At 44.8% G+C, this 12813-nt stretch overlaps 1 protein-coding gene across 2 annotated transcripts in view; it reads left to right on the forward strand.

Annotated features, from left to right (window-relative positions):
* Window positions 1-5272: 5272 nt before the first annotated feature.
* syt12 (synaptotagmin 12) overlaps window positions 5273-12813 on the forward strand; it is a 72450-nt gene continuing 64909 nt past the window's right edge. Inside the window, exon 1 of one of the 2 annotated variants that reach the window (XM_003214791.4) lies at window positions 5273-5711. The gene's annotated coding sequence lies outside the window, so the exon portion shown is untranslated. The remainder of the gene's footprint in view (window positions 5712-12813) is intronic. The other variant, XM_062967524.1, reaches the window with a different exon arrangement.

The following is a 12813-nucleotide window of genomic DNA, read 5'->3' on the forward strand; positions in this document are numbered from 1 at the left end:
CAACTCTCAGAAATCCTAACAGCTGGTAAACTGGCTGGGATTTCTGGGAGTTGTAGGCCAAAACACCTGGGAATCCACAGATTGAGAACCATTGCTCTACATGATGACTTATAACTGAAGTCTGAGAACATAGCTTCCTCATTTGCCCCCTTTCCCCTTTTCCTGTTGTCTCATGGTACTTGAATTTAACCTGTATCTTCCTTAGGGCAGGGGTCTGTCTACTTGTATTGGTTTTACATGACAACTATTTTTTGAATATATAAGTTGAGATCCTATATCATGTTTACATACATTTCTGCATATGGACTTATGTCTGGATTGTCCTAACCTACCCTTTTGTTGAATGACAGTGTGCAGGTGAATACATATCTGAAAGTGAAACCAAATCAACATGTCCATAGATGCCTTCATGTGCACTGCATCTCCATTGCACAGTGTATAACTTCGTTTTGCACTGGACAAATAATTCCCCACTCTTTCTATAGGAGAACATATAGATGTGTGTTAAGGTACCAACAGGATTTTGGTCATAATTTTGATCCCACACAAAAAGTTATGGAAAACAATGAGGTCCTGTCATGGGATGGGGAGGCCATCCTTACACAAATGTGTCCACAGCATAGTCCTTGTTTGGAAGCCAGTCAACAGCTTCCTATGTTCTTAATAGTATGAGAAACCAACAAATAAATGAGTATATAACCATACTATATTCTTATCCATTCTGTGCAGTTGAAATAGATTTGAGTGAATTTCAAGCTTATGACCCACTCCCCCCCCCCTTCCGTTTTTGATGCCCTAGCAGTCTGATGAAGAGGAACTTGATGATATGCCCTTTGGTGACATTTTGATTAGTTTTAATACAGGTATTCCCTGCCTGTGGATGTTGGATTTTTGCTCTCCAACACAACTGGCTTTTTTTAACTTTTAAACTATGTTGTATCTGCATGAGATATGTTTCTGCACTTTTCATCAATATATGAAACTGCAGATAATAGCAAACTGTATTACTTTCAATTGAGTGAAAGGTAAAAGTAGAGAGGAAGAATATAACTTGTACAGGAGGCCATTAGTGAATAACTAAATAAGTAAAATGGTGGATCAGTAAAACAGTAGATATTTGTTCCATGATTAAGGAGTTCTACTTTATTCTTTTTACCATGAGAGCTTGGAAATGAGATATTCTGTTGTCATTGTGTTGTAGGAACAGGAATACAGTTATAAGGACGTAGTCAGGAAAGACAGTTTAAGTGATCGGTTTATGATGCTCTGCGGTGTAATAATAAATTGTACATGTGTTAAAAGAACATAACAGGCTTTTGCCAGGAAACTGCATTGGTATTATAGGCACTATTTATAAAACCAATGTCTTAACATGCTTTAGTATTACCAACAGTTTAATTACTTTAAGTATTATGAGAATATTTACACATTTTATATACTATGGGCCGTTGGCCTTTTGTGTGTTTAAACTACAGCTATATTTGTTTTAATTTGTGAGCCAGCTTGAGTCTAGATTTAGGAGAGTGGGTAGGAAAAATAGTAAGTCAAGCCAATAACAACCATGGGGTTTTGTTGCCATTGGATGTTTCCTGCTGATCACTATGGTCCCTTCTATACTGTCAAAAAATCCAAATTATCTGAGCAGATAATCTGAATTTTATATGGCAGTGTAGGTGGGGTCTATGTCTTTCCTCTGCCTTGATCAGCTACTGCTAACAAGATAAGCCAACAAATACTTTCCTGAAATCCATCAAAAACTACCTGCCAAAATAATTTAGTTCTGGTATTTGCAGCAGAATGAGCCTTTAAAAGCAATTTTATGAGTGAGTGTAAGCATACAGCCCTCCAAATTTGCTAGTTAGGGGTACAGAGCTAGCGTGAAAGTGGAAAAATTGCAAATTGCATTTTTAACCTGGCTCTCTAGGAATTTCTAGGTCTTCCAGCATGACTCTATGGTCAATGTCTGCTAGACGTTGGCCATATAATTGCTTGGAGAACCAAGAGATTCCTAGAGAGGTATTATCTCTAGAAATCTCTGGATTCTCCAGCATGACTGAAGGATGTTGACCCTAGAATCACACTGTAGGGCCTAGAGATTCCTAGAGAGAACAGTTTAATCAAATTTGTGAATAATCAAATCTGCAAAAGTCCATAAATGTATAGATTGCATGTGAAGAGTTGTCATTTGGATTCAGCCTTATTGTTGCAGTAATAATGTTTACTGAGGGTTTGAGTGTATTGAGTGTGCTTTCATTATTTTGCCATTTTCAAAACAGCCTTCAAAACATGACATTGTCCATTCTAGACATTAGTAAGGTGACGGTTTTAGGCTCCTAACTCCCAGAATCCTTCGGCTACCACAGCCAATGGAATACTGTAAAATACTGTTACGCACTCAGGCAACATTTAAGCTGATATCTGAAAGACACAAGATTGTTTCAGGCATTCTTGGAAGAAAGTGATTCCCTTGTCATTGTAGGTGGCTGCTTGGATTTCTCCCTGTCTCTAGAAAGCTGCTTGCACATTTCTCCAGTAGCGCTTTCTTCCTTCCCTGGCCAAATATGATTGGAATGAAAATGTCAAAAGGCCCTATACTTGGTCCTACTCCATCTCTCCTTTCTTATTGGCAAGCTGCTTGACTTTGAGCCTCTCTGCTTTTGTGGGCCAGGTATCCTAATCAGAGTGGCAGTTCAAAGTGGTTTGTCCAAACATTATGTAACAAAATTTGAAAGTTTTTCTGTCCCTGGCTTGAAAGTGTTATTTCATGTTTAATTGTGTGGTACTTAATTTGAAAGGAGTTGTTATGCTCCAGAAACTTTGTTTTTGTGGCTGCCACAACCTATATTGAATTGATTGAGACTCTATACGATATTCATTAAAAAACTATAATAAAACATGCTGCAAGATGTCTTGCAAAAACAAAGTTTTGCCGTTTAATACACTTTTTCATGTTTTTATGAAAGAACCTATTAAGAAATGAAATTTCAACCCAGGAACAAAAATTGTGTTGCATAGTGTAATTAGTAACTAAATATTTCTTCCTGTGTTCCTTAAGATTCAAACAAAACAAAATGCCAGAATGCAGAAGATGCCTGAGCCACAGTCAAGAACAGTCTGAGGTCAAGAAGATAAACCAAGGAGCCGGTTTGGGTCAATTATAGCAGGGCTGAGACAAAGGTACACAAGGCCAGGAGCAGGTGTTATTGATCAGGTCAGATCAGCTGTCCGCAACAGGAAGTTGAAGCACAGTTGCTAGATCAGGCATCCTCAAATGGCAGTCCCCTAGCTTTTTGGGCCTCCAACTCTGAGAATTCCTAGCCATTGAACAAGCTGGCTGGGGATTCTTGAAGGCTGCAGTTTGAGGATGCCTCTGCTAGATTTATAACCCAGGCTCAACTTCTAAGCTGCTCTTTGATTATTGAGTGTTTTTCTTAAAAAGGTAGCTATACCTCTTGAGCCCTTCCCATCCTTGACATCTAACAATGCAGATGTCTCTAAATTTTCTTCTTGAACTTGCCTGGAGCCACCAGCCTCCGATTCATCCCCTGGAACCTCCAAAGGCTCCAAGGTAGGTGGGCACTGGGGGCTGCTAGCGTCAGGCAGGGTTGCGGCCTCTTCCACCTGCTCTTCCTCTCCATTGTCTGAGCAGGACACGACAGCAGGCAGGTTGAGGTCTAGAGACAACACATTTCAATATAGGTTTTAAAATGTCTATATCAGTGGTTCCCAACCTGTGGTCCATGGACCACCAGTAGTCCCCAAGAACTAAAATATGGTCCACGGTCTCACCGTTACTACGACATTGCAACGAGAGTGACTGGTCTCACGAAACCCTCTTATAGTGTCGAGGCAACAGGGATGTTGGGAGGGGAGAGGCTGATTACCCAAGAAAGGTGCTACAACAAGCCTCTTGACTGCCGCTTCTCCTCCTCCTCCTCCCTTCCCCTCAGCGAAGCCATTCCATGTAACACCTGGAAGAGGGAGTGCCTTGGTGTCTTTGTTTTTAGGCCTGTTATTTGGGGGTGCTGGTTCAGAAAATTGCATTGGATAGACCACACCCAGGGCTGTAGCCAAGAAGGGGGGGGGGTGTTAGGGGTTGAACCCCCCCTTCCAAAATTTTTCAGGTTTTAAAAAAACTGGTTTACTCATGCATTTAAACTGGTTAACCAAATCCCCATGAGTGTCCACTGAAGTTTATCTGTCTTGAGTGCCCACTGAAGTTTATCGATGAAGCCTGATTTCTAAATTATTTTGTATTATGGAACTACTCTTCAAGATTCACTTTTAAAAGTTTCAACCCCCCCCCCTCCCATTTTTTTTCTGGCTTTGTCCACATCTGCTGTAGCTTAAATATGGTTTTCTGTGGGCGAGCAGATGGCGACTGTTGGATGGCATTTGTTCTGTATCAGAAACTAAAGCTGATGTGGACTATCCAATGCAGTTTTCTGAATCAGCACCCCAAATAACCAAACTGAATCTAAAGTTGACCAAAAACAGATGTGGCACAGTGCATTAATGCGCTGAGCTGCTGAACTTGCAGACCAAAAGGTGCCAGGTTAAAATCCCGGGAGCGGAATGAGCGCCCACTGTTAGCCCCAGCTCCTGCCAACCTAGCAGTTCGAAAACATGCAAATGTGAGTAGATCAATAGGTACTGCTCCGGCGGGAAGGTAACGGCGCTCCATGAGGTCATGCCAGCCACATGACCTGGAGATGTCTATGGACAACGCCGGCTCTTCGGCTTAGAAATGGAGATGAGCACCAACCCCCAGAGTCGGTCAGAACTGGACTTTAATGACAGGGGAAACCTTTACCTTTTTAACCCTTTTGGTACTCATGTTGGAGAGTGGTCCTTGGTCAAAAAAAAAAAAAAAAGGTTGGGAACCACTGGTCTATATGTATTTCTTTGCCTTGGGGAACCCAACTGACACTTCATGCCTAGAATAGGAACAGAGTTGGAGCCCTTCTGGCAAGGTGACCCTGGCACAGCAGCATCCCCTCCTCGCTCTGGGGAAATAGTTGGGCGGGGGGGGGGGGGACGCCGCATGCACCCTTCTTTTGCCTGGATGTTCTTGCACATGGCTGGGAGAGGCGGTGGGCTGGGAGCCAAGCAAGGGGTCGCTTCGTCCTCTCTGGCGTTTTTTTTCTCTCTCTCTCCATGGCTCTGGGGCTGAAGGGGCCCCTGCGAGGCGCGTAAAGGTGGCCGTGCCCTTGTGCAGCCTTGAAGTCCGCCCCTGTCTTCGCTGCAGCAGGGGCTCGGGAGGGGGGAGATGAGCAGGAGAGGCTGGCGGGCGCCTTCCTCTCCCCATCCTCATCCTCCTCTTCCTCGCCACACCTCCTCCCTTGACCTCGAGAAGAGAGGCGGGAGGGGGGCGTGGGCGGGCGCGCCGAGGAGCCAGCTCGACTCCAGGCATTGCAGGGGACGCGGCGGCGCTCCTCCTCCGGCTCCGGCCTCCTCCCGCGCCTCCGAGCCCAGGCAGCGAGCGGGGACGCAGCCCATCGCCGCCCTCGGCCTCCTTGGCGGACCCTTGGCGGCCGGAGCACGTGGGGCTGGGCTTGAATGACTGCTGCGGCCGCCCCCCTCCCCTCCCCTCCCCTCCCGAAAGCAAGCCAAGCTGAAGGAAGGCGGGAAGGGAGCTCTCCTCTTGGCGCGGCGCTCCTGCTCCTCTGCAGACTTCGCGGGCCATTAGCGCTGCGCCAAACTCCGGCCAGGTAAGAGGCGCGGAGGGTGACAACGACGCCGCTGCTTTCCCCCAACGAGGCATTTGGCCAAAGGTCCTTTCCCCCGCTCAGCAATCCTCCTGCTCCCCTCCATGACATTTTCTGGCTCCAGCTCCTCTCGGGGAGGAGGGCATGGCTCTCCCGATCCTCGCTCTGCTTCTCCCCACGGAAATTCCCCTTCAGTCCCCAACTTTCTGGTCTTGCAGTAACCCGAAACTTCCTCTGAGCCTTGAAGAGATCCGAGTGAGGCGCCGCAAGGAAGGCGAGCGCATCCCGCAGCCTTCCCTCCTCCTCGGGCCAGGGCTTCAGGGCTTCAGGGCGGGAGGAGGGCTCCTGTTGGGGACCCCGCACCCCAAAGTCCTCGCTCCCCGACACAGGGACCTCCCGAGATGATGGGGAGGGGGTTGCCTTTCTCAAACGTGGTGAGAACGGGACTGGGGGCGGGTTGACCTTCCGAGCCTCCCTGGGATTTCCAGGGAATGGGAATGCTGGTGGAAACCCCAACTATCCCAAGTGACAGCCTTGGGGAAGAAAAAGGGGTGCAGAAAAAGGGGGATTAAGGACGGCAGGAGGTGCTTGAATCCCGGGCACCCTCATCAGGGAAAGGGCGGCCAGTTCCAAAGCCCATATTGATGTGTACGGTTTACGGGCTCCATAGTCTCTCTTCCATGGCTTGATCCTTCATTGCCCCGGTGGCGCAATGGGTTAAACCAGGCCTGGGCAAACTTGGGCCCTCCAGGTGTTTTGGACTTCAACTCCCACCATTCCTAACAGCCGGTAGGAGTCCAAAACACCTGGAGAGCCTAGGCTTGCCCATACCTGGGTTAAACTATTGCGCCGGCAGGACTGCTGACCGGCAGGCCGACGGTTCGAATCCGGGGAGAGCGGGTGAGTTCCCTCTGTCAGCTCCAGTTCTCCATGCGGGAACATGAGAGAAGCCTCCCACAAGGATGGTAAAAACATCAAACATCCTGGCGTCCCCAGGGTAACGTCCTTGCACACCAGAAGCGACTTGCAGTTTCTCAGTCTTTTTTGTTTTCTGCGACTGGGCTTTTTGTGCCTCTCCCCTGCTCCCGATCCTTTAAGGCTGCCCCTTTCTTTCCGTGAGCCCTGAAAGCTCAGGGGTCCATCTGCTTCGGGCAGGAGAAGACTTTCGCCAGCGCCTCTTCTTGAAGCGTGGCGTTTCCTGGAAGTTTCTGCTTCCCGACTGGAAGCATATGAGCCAGGGCGATTCCGAGAGAGCTTCCCCATCCCCACCCGCCCTTGGACGAGGGAAAGCCACCCAGGAGGGCGGGGAAGGAAGGGCAGAGAGGCATTTGCGCCGCCACCCTCTTGCTGTGGTGACAAGGGGAGAAGACCCGCACTCTGGCTCCTTAGATTGCGCTCCCGGTAGTGGTGGGAAGGGTGGAGAAGAGATGGCATGGCTGGAGGTGAGGAATTGACCTCCTTGTTCTCTCCCCTTGGCCTTTGAAACAGCTGGCCACAAGAGTATAGAGCTGTAGCCCTTAAGAAGGCGGATGTTGAGGGTGTTTACCTACCACTGTTTTAGGCTATATTTCAGAGGAAGGCAATGGCAAATCACCTCCAACTGAGGATTCCCTCAGGCAGGAAGCGGCCAGGCTTTGAATCTTCAAGGCCATTCAATGCTAATCAAGCTGGCCAATTGCAACATTCACACTTGTCTCAAACAGACAAGAGCTCTTTCTCTCTAAAGATATATAAACCCCACTTGCCTAGTTGCCAAGAGACCCCACAACCTCAGAGGATGACTGCCATAGATGTGGGTGAAATGTCAGGAGAAAATGCTTCTGGAACATGACCATACAGCCCGGAAAACTCACAGCAACCCTCCTCTGAATATTCCTTGCCTCAGAGAAACCCATGAAATACAGCGGGTCATCAGAGGTCTACAGCAACCTTATACGTAGTTGTCTTCACCCTGGCCATGAGTCAATGAACAGAGAATCCCTGGATGCACAGGGCCAACTGCAGTAGAGTCTCACTTATCCAACATAAACAGGCCAGCAGAACGTTGGATAAGCGAATATGTTGAATAATAAGGAGGGATTAAGGAAAAGCCTATTAAACATCAAATTAGGTTATGATTTTACAAATTAAGCACCAAAACATCATGTTATACAACAAATTTGACAGAAAAAGTAGTTCAATACATAGTAATGCTATGTAGTAATTACTGTATTTACGAATTTAGCACCAAAATATCACGATATATTGAAAACATTGTCTACAAAAATGTGTTGGATAATCCAGAACATTGGATAAGTGAGTGTTGCATAAGTGAGACTCTACTGTAAATATTATTTTACATAGTGCCCAGTTTGGGTCCCCAATTGTTATTGGATGACAAATCCCATCACTGAAGGTGAGCAGTTCGAATCCATGAGATGGGGTGAGTTCTCATCTGTCAGTCCTAGCTTCCCATGCAGGAACATGAGAGAAGCCTCCCACAGGATGGTGACACATCCAGGTGTCCCCTGGGCAATGTCTTTGTAGATGGCCGATTCTCTCACACCAGAAGCAACTTGCAGTATGTTCTCAATCTGCTTCTGACATGACGAACACTCCCGTCACTTTTGATTGTCCACCATGCAGACTGGGGATAATGGGAATTGTAACCCAACAGCACTTTTGTGGTTCTGAGATTGGGGAAAGGTTAAAGGACATTTGAAAGTCAAGCATCCCATTCACAAGCCTTGTATCTAAACCCAGACCTCACTATCCTGACCAAACACAACAAGCTGCAGCATTCCAGATGTTACTGTATCAGAACTCCCATCAGCTCTAGTCATGATATCTAGTGATGGAGTTGTAGTCTAGCATCTGAAGGGTCACATAAATGATACAGAAGGCCCATTTCAGCCCACAAGACCACAGGCAAACTGAAGGTAAGCAGGTAGGTAGTTCCTTCCTTGCTTACAGCTGTTTTCTCCCCACCTCCCCCATCTACCTGGGCTTATTTTCTCCCTGGAGCAATAAGGGAGCATTCAGTTTCCATTCTTGCTTGTTTGATTTTTTTTTGTAATCTTCCCAGGAAAATCCACCTGCCTTTTTAGAAGATAGCTTGTGTAGTGTGGCATGAATAATGAATTGCATTGTAGAAAAGGTAATATATGTCTCATGTATAAATCAACGATGTATGCTGTGGAGGCAGTTTTTAAAAATCTGTTAGGTAGTTTTGTTGTCGACCGCATTTTAGGGGATCGGGCCCTTAAGGAGAGAGCCGATCCGGTCCTGAGAGAACGGACCTTGGCGGAGCCAATAGGAAAATATGAGCCGCAATACAACCTGAAGCCGAAATGAAGAAGGTCCGCCAAAGTTGAAGGAAAATCCGCCAAGGAGTCTTTATTGAGCAATTCAGCTGAAAAGGACTCTAGTAGCGATCATTCAGTCTACTAGGGTACCACATAATCAAAATAAAGCCATATTTATACAAAGTTTCAGTCTGACAGCCCTTTGAATTTCCCGCCCCGCTCCCCCGCCCATCTGATCGCTGATAGGCTAGAAGGTTGAACGAGGCGGGCTTTCGTTTCCCGCCTTGCTCTGTTGGCCCAATAGGGAGCTGCTTTTTGTCTCTACTCGAGCCAATCAGGAAGGAGAAGGCGGGAGTTATTGAAACAATGAAGTGACAGGGCAGGAAATATCGGATTAATTCCTGCTAGACCGATTTCTAAAGGGATTAATGGCAGCAATCAAGGATGTCCGGGTTTCTGTCACGTATACAGATTTTTGATATGCCTTGGGGTGTCAGAGGTGGAAGTAGAGATGGGTGGTGATGAGCCATATTGACAGGCTCTGCAGGGCGCCTTCCTGAGGTGTCCTGGTTTTTCCTTTGGGTGAGATATGACAATGTTTGCCTTGAGGCGAATCACCTTTAGGACAACACTCCGAATTCGGCGACTCAAGCCCTATATTGTCCATGCAATCTGAATTTGATTGGGTTAAGCGGTGGCAGATTATCCTTTTGTTTTTGGGAAGGGAAGCCTGGGTCATAGGAAATGGGATAGGTTCTGGGGTTCAGGTTGAGTTCAAAATATTTCCTATTTGATTTCATGACTTGACAATTATATGAAATAAAATGAAAAATAAAATAAAGTTGGAATATAAACCCTGCTGGGAAAAATACATATTTTCCGGGGATCCCAAAGAGTACAAATACATATAGGCAGACAGATAGATTTCATGGAAATAAGGGAGAATCCATAAAAGTGAGTTACATTGCATAAAGGGGAATCATGAATGATATAAACAATTGAAAATATTTGATAAGAACGAAGTTCATAACATCTGGGGAACCCAATATGGAAATTCATAAAAGTGGAGTTTTAGCAGCATGATTTTACAATTCATGAAGTTAGCCCAACGATTAGAAATTCATACAACAGTGATTCATGAGGGTGTCCAGGTACATAGAATATGAAAATTCACGGATACATTGGGAAAAGAGTTCATCTGTGGTGGAAGGAATTCATAGAAATAGCATGGGGAAGAGATACATGTGGGTTGCAGTCTTTGGAAGTATAGGATTTCATAAGTTCAGGGGTAGGTCTGGGGAAGAGTGTTCTTCTCATTCATAAAATTATGAAGGTGTGAATGAAACGTGGAGGGCGCCCGTCCAGGCACCCTCCTGGCCGCTGTAGAGAGGGTGAAGGTCCTTGGAGAACTGTGTCTCCCCAGCGGGAGAGCGATCCCCCATCCACAGTTCACAGAAAGGGACCAGTGATCTCTTAAAACCATCCCGCGGGTCGCGGGGAGAGGAAAGTCCGGGATAAGGCTGGAAAAGAGCAGTCTGGCTTGAAAAGAGCAGTCGGTTCCGTTTGACAGTCAGCTGATGAGGTGCCGAGAACTGGACCGATTTTGGTTCCGCTGGTGGTCCTTGGGTCAGGAGCCTTAGGAAGGGTTAGGACTAAAAGAAGAGCGTGCTAGGGGTAATTTTGATAAAGATATGAGCCAATTTGTATCGTCTGCCGTATTAACCTATGGCGGGGAAGCCTCCGCCAGGGTTTAAAGGTCGGACGGGTTAGAGAGAGAGAGGGGGGGGGATTGCGTGCAAAAGAAGGAGTCAGAGAAAGACACAAAATAACCAGATAGAGAGTGTTACTGTTAAAAATGAATGTACTTTTATTGGGGGGATTTGTTACATAGTTCAGGGAAGGGGAAAGTGAAGAAAAAAGATCTTTTAATAATAGTCTGCTGCGGTCCCGCTCCGTTCCTTTTGGTGATGGATCTGCGGAACTCTCCGCTGCGGGTTCAAATCAATTTGAAAGCTGGCGCCACGGTCATCAGTTTTGGGCTTTTTAAAAAATGTGATGGCAGAGGGAAGAATTCTCATCTATAAAATCCATTAAAGTGCTAAATTACAAAAAGTTTTATTGTGATGACTGCCTTTAGAAACCATTCCACTCTCTTTTGAGAAGCCCTTTGTGTGGCTGATATTTTATCCATAATAATTCATTGTTTATTTACGTATTTATTTTGGTATTTCAGCCTTACTGCTATAATCTCAAGGCAGATACATAGACAAAGTTTTCTCATTTCATACTCACAAGAGCCCTGCAAGGATGACAGATGGTTACTGAGTAAATGCCATGGTTGAACCAGATTTTGTTGATCACAATCTGAACCTCTGCACTATACTCAGTTATTATAGTATGTTCACAAATATTGAATAAGATAAAACATAATTGAAAGCAATTATAATAAAAGTGTCTTCATGGCAGCTTTTCTCGCCCTCTTTTTCACTCCCCTGCTCAATCTCCCGAAAGTGATTTTGTGCTACCATAAAGCACAGGAGTGGCAGTGATATATGTTTTGATAGTGAAGATAGTGAACTAACCTTTTAAAGGTTGCGAGCTGGTAATCGTGTATTTACATGGAGTTAAATGTCATTGAAAGTGTTGGGTCTTATATCTGAGTAAACATGATGTGTGGTTTTCTACCACACAGCTTGTTAAAAAAATTAAGTAGTATGCAGCACCCAATGGATGACTTATTTATTTACTTTATTTCTACCCCGTCTTTCTCCACTCCGAAGGGGACTCAAGCAACTTACATATGGCAACCATTAGATGCCTTAAAAACATACAAACAATGACTTAAAAACAATTAAAATTTTAAAATTAATACATATTAAACAATTAAAGCATTTAAAAACAATTACATTCAGTATTAGAATCACATCATCCATATATATATATATATATATATATATATATATATATATATATATAAAAAATCTTCACAAAAGAATCCACAAAAGGAATATACAAAATTTGCTGCTAGTCTTCCTGTCCAAATATACCGCTGTAAGTTAATTTTCCCCCATCCTAAAAGGAAAAAAGGAACCAGATTTTTCCCAATACAGTTGAAATTTTGTATCCAGAGATACTGCATTCACCATCCATTGCATGATTTTTTTAAAAAGTCAAAATCAAGCCTTGATTTTGTTATTTTATGTGAAAGACACAATTTTACTGTGCCATTGTACATAATTTTGCTATCTATGAAAGGTCCTGGTACCAAACGCCAGCGGATATCAAGGGTCCACTGTATATCACTGTTGTTTGAAGTCTTTCAGAAATAGAGTCTAACTTACCTGCCATAGGCAGCATGGTGCAACGGTTTGACTACAATCCTGAAAAAGCCATTACATGATAATGGAAACACACTGTGTGACCTTGCACAGGTCAAAGCCTTAGAAGGGAGACAATGGCAAACTCATCAACAAAATCCTATGGTAATGTTCTCTTTAGTATTGCTGTAAGTGAAAATGGCTGGAACTACAAACCTGCTGTAACATGCGATTATTTATGAGCCAAATATACAGTTATGAATGTAACTGCAGAAAAGTAGTATTAAAGCTTGAAATGAGAATCAGAGGACATGCTTCTAGTGGCTATCTGCATTTCATTAGGAAAGCTTTGTTTGAATAGCCCATGGTCCTAGAAGCTGCAGTAAATCATTCTCTCTTTCTCTGCAAAGCCTCCTGGGGAATCTATATTTCACCCCTTCTTGCCTGTTAATGAGGCTGCAGCTTAAATTGCTACCCATTTTCTGTGGCTGTCCCTGTTCTATC

The sequence above is a fragment of the Anolis carolinensis genome, chromosome 1 (genome assembly GCF_035594765.1).
Source record: "Anolis carolinensis isolate JA03-04 chromosome 1, rAnoCar3.1.pri, whole genome shotgun sequence".
NCBI lineage: Eukaryota > Metazoa > Chordata > Lepidosauria > Squamata > Dactyloidae > Anolis > Anolis carolinensis.